Consider the following 4,261-nt stretch of genomic DNA (forward strand, 5'->3'; position numbering starts at 1 on the left):
TTTTCTGAAGATCGTTTCTATTTGGTGGGTTTTGAAAGGGCCCATCAGAGCTCAAAGCCACTCTTCATTTCTGACAAGTCAATGAAACTCACTACAAGCACAATTAGACAAACACAGAAGAGAATTTTCAGCATCCTTAGAAACAGACAACCAAATACACAAGAGCTGCCTGGTATTCTAGACATGCTAGAAGACTCAGAAGGAACAAGTTTCAACAAATACTAGAGCTAAAAAACTGAGAAAAAAAAAGTTCTGTAGAATAAGGATGTTTAAGAGAAGAATCCCTTAACAGAAGAAAAATGGTTATGAGAGTTACAATAGAAGACTATACAGAAAAATAGCCTCTCCCACCTGTGACTTCAGGGCTACTGCTGCTTAGCACTTGGACCAGAGTAAGATGAACATTGCACTAGCCTAGAGCTTCACATCCTGTATAAAATTATGAGCAATGGCACAAAGACTGAGTCTTAATTTAGTCAGGCTTCTCAAGTAGTTGCCATAAGCAGCAACAAAAGCAAATGTATAAAAGACAATACTTCAAGTTATAGTTGATACATGTTCCTTGGCAGCTCCGAAGTTCAAACACATTTACTTAAATGAAAATCAAAACACCATAGAAACTGCTAGCTTAATGTTTGAGCCCATAAAGGAGTGTCCCTCGCAATAAAACTTAAAGGGGAAAAATTCCACTCCTTCCCCCCCCCCCTTTTTTTTTTTTTAATAAACATTAACGACAGATCATTTCCTCCCACTAATAAYCCAAAATATCAAAACAGACAAGAAAGCCACCATTTGCTATATAGGTTAGGTGGCATAGGGAAGAGAATCATGGGCTGACAAGGAACAGTACAGAAAAGGCCTTGATATATTCTTAGAAAAATAATAACCAGCCTTAAGATAGTAAGTTACAGTACACTGAATTTGTACAAGAGTTTCCATCATCATACCTCAAAGCACTTGAAGCACTAATTAGGTCTATGCCATTTCTCACTGGTAACAGCCCCAAGGTCATAGTGCCAAAGATAGAGCTGACAAAAGAATTCAGCCCTAAATTTTAGGTCCTAAAAGTCAGATGATTTAAACACACACCACTCTTCTTCATTAGGGGAAGAAAAAAAAAGGGGGGGGGGGGACCAAAGATCTGCACATATTTCTTACTGCAAATGCAGTTTTACAATTCAGTACTATGAAAGTTTTTGACAACTGACTCACAGCTGTAAACTCCCCAAAAATCTAATAAATTAAATACGTTTAAGGTTTGGTCTGTAACTGTGACCGGGCTATGGAGGCTGCTCACATATCACAGATTCCAAGCGTAAATCACAGTATCACTTTTGGCCCATTTCTATTAACTGAAGCACTGTATACACAAACCAGTGTCCAGTAACCACAGGGCACAAATTCATACATGCTCCTTCCAAACATACAATGGAAGAATGTCAGAATTGAGAAAACAAAAATACTTCAGAGACTTAATACATACCAGTCAATTGTCACAGGTCTTTTTTTTCAAGTTATAGAACAGAAATTTAAAAAGATTAACTTAAAAACAAACCAAGTTCAAAAGTCATCTATGTCAGCCTCAGCTGAGGAAAAAAATTAGATAAAGACTATCACGTTCAGGAAAACCGTAACCAGATTCTGTACTGATGAAGGAATAATTTGGCATACCCACAGCAGACAGAATTCACTACAGTTAATCTAACTATTCTGAGTAAGAAAGAATTGCAGACAACTCATTTGAATGAAAGCAATGAAGGAAACATTGTACAAATGCATCTAATGAGACAACATTTTCACGCAAGACTGTAATTTTATTTACATAAGGATTAGTAAACACAAAGATTTTTTTGTGAGGCAAGCAGAWATCTCTGTTCATTTCCTGTTGAGAAAAAGCATTTAAGATAATGCACCACTGGGAAACTTGATTTTTAAAGGACACTCACTTTTTCTATAAGAWAGTAACATTCAATAGGAAAGGCATCAGTCAAAGTTCATAGGTTGTATTAGTCTCAAACTAAYGCTAGTCTTCTTATCTACAAGAAAAGAAAATAAAGCATGTTAAAACATGTTTTGGGAAGTTAACATTAAATCATTATTTAACTATTCATTTAAAATGCCATTATGAATGAAGTAAACCCGTATTTCAAAACCACAGTAGGCTTAACATATGGTAGGTGGAGGGGAGGGAGTGTTAAAAAACAACACGGATTACAAAATACTACTCATTTCATTCAGTGAAAAACAGAAGAGATTAAGAACTAACATGAACTAAAAGTGCGCCTCATGGTATTACAATGAGCAGTAAAAAACAAATACATATACTGTATTCTACACAAAAGATCTCCTAGGACCTAACAAACAGTGTGGATGTGATCCCAAGTGTTTTACTAACTACAAAAGGTTTACAGTCAGTCTCTGAGTCATTTTATCTTTGTGYTCCATTCACCTTCTCCCACAACTACTCTCCGCCTTAGTCTGTAAGAGACCAAGGTATGTATGAACCTACCTCCATAGACTAAGGAGGAGCCTCTTTTCTCCTCATACATATGCCCTCCCAAAATTAAGCAGTGTATTTGTTTTCATAYGAAATTACACTCCCAGTTTCTGCCTTTTTAAGCACTGAGCTTTCACACAAGACTACTTCTGGAGAAAGGGCATTTTTAACCGATCATCTTACAGTCAGAGAGCGTCCATTTCTAGAACAGACAGAAACAATAAAGCTACAAAGATAAGTAAGTAAAAGCATGCTTTAAAATCTAATCTAGGACATGACAGTTTCTGATACCTGAACAAGTAAATTAAGCATATTCAAACCAAGCCTGACACTTGTGGATAGGCTAGGGAAGTGTTTCAAGATCAATTCATATGAATACATCATCTAAGATGAAACATGAGCTGAACTGGACTAAAACCCACCTGTTTCCCAGAAAGGAGTGCTTCTTTTCATTCTGGAATGTCAATTAAAGGAATGCTAAGAGTGGGCTGACTCACACACTAATGCTGTGCTTTGACACAAATATATTTGTAAATAAYATAACTTACTTTGAAATAACTTTAATCTATGCATTTAATAAAACTACTATCAATTCACTTACCAAAATACTCCTTTTTAATAAATAAGTTTTGCTACTACCTGACATCCACTTTTTAAGCATCTCACCAGCAAAACTAAGAAAACATGCTCTCTCTAGTTTCCAGAGAACCTAGAGGTTGCACTTGCTCTAAACAGAAGTATCAAATTCATTACAGTTATACTAATCAAACACATGCTTCCCTCAAAAGTTTCCTTCTACTAATAAGCTGCTGAAGTAGAATGCTTAAGATGCATTACACTTTGCCAGGCATTTTAGTTTTTTTAACCAGATAAAAAAATTAAGCCTTCATGGGTATTAATAAGGATATTAATACCCACATTCTTTGCAATAAGAAAACCTGCAGCTGTTTATAAACCATTATTTTCAGTAGACTACAAAAACCAAGAAAGAGTAAAGTATCTGTGAAGCGCTCAGGAAAGCCTAGAAGAATTAAATACATTATTAATGCTAAGTCCTGACGAGGCACTGATCTTTTCAGAACTGCAGCAGCCAAGCAGGCAGCTGACRGCTTCCCAGGCGAGCTGGCTGCTGCAGCGCTCGGCCGCCGCAACCGGCGACGAGCAGCGCAGGCGGGCGGGCCGCGGCCCGGCCCGTGGCCGCTCGCCCCGCACGCGGCGCCACTAACGGCGCCGCCTGGGCCGGGCCCAGCGCCGCCGCCGCCGCCTGCTCCTCGGAGCCAACCCGCGCCGCGCCCCGTCCCAGGTAGCCGCGCTCCGCCGGCGAGCAGCAGGGCGAGGGCGCCGGGGCAGGCGGCGCTGGCGCCGGGCCCTGCCGCGTCCTGTCCCGCCGCCGCCGCCGCTCACCTCAGCGCCGCCCGGCGCGCGCCGCTACCGCTGATGCAACCCCGCACGGCGCAGCATGACAGGAAATACCGGCGGCACGCCCGGCCGCGCCAGCCAATCAACGCGCCGCACACTCAGGGGGCAATAAGGCAGCTGCCCATTGGGCAGGCCGGTCTCCAGGCAAAGAAAGAGCCATAGAGGTGCCGAGTCGTCCCGCAAGGAGGGCGTGGGCACACACCCCTCCGCGTCCCCTCATTGGCCAGGCCTGTTGGGGGGCGGGACCAGGCCCGGTGTCCCTTTCCCCTATTGGCTCAGCGTGCAGCCTGCGAGGAACGGCGGCATTGCCGGCGGGAGGCGCGGAGGGGGAAAGGAGGCGCCTGC

At 42.3% G+C, this 4,261-nt stretch overlaps 1 protein-coding gene and 1 non-coding gene across 4 annotated transcripts in view; both read right to left on the minus strand.

Moving 5' to 3' along the window:
- The window catches only part of IARS1 (isoleucyl-tRNA synthetase 1), a 96,185-nt gene that overhangs the window by 90,590 nt on the left and 1,334 nt on the right, over nucleotides 1-4,261 (minus strand). The window contains exons 1-3 of one of the 3 annotated variants that reach the window (XM_085302467.1): nucleotides 3,902-3,983; nucleotides 2,510-2,699; nucleotides 1,947-2,036 (exon numbers count right to left, since the gene is read on the minus strand). The gene's annotated coding sequence lies outside the window, so the exon portion shown is untranslated. Of the gene's footprint in view, nucleotides 1-1,946; nucleotides 2,037-2,509; nucleotides 2,700-3,901; nucleotides 3,984-4,261 lie in introns of those variants that run through there. The other 2 variants (XM_085302466.1, XM_085302468.1) reach the window with 2 other exon arrangements.
- On the minus strand, nucleotides 1,262-1,396 carry LOC146597249 (small nucleolar RNA SNORA84). The gene has a single exon (XR_014895558.1). It is a non-coding gene; the product is annotated as a small nucleolar RNA SNORA84 (small nucleolar RNA).

Source organism: Rhea americana, unplaced genomic scaffold (genome assembly GCF_003343005.1).
Source record: "Rhea americana isolate MKP2758 unplaced genomic scaffold, rheAme1 scaffold_19, whole genome shotgun sequence".
NCBI lineage: Eukaryota > Metazoa > Chordata > Aves > Rheiformes > Rheidae > Rhea > Rhea americana.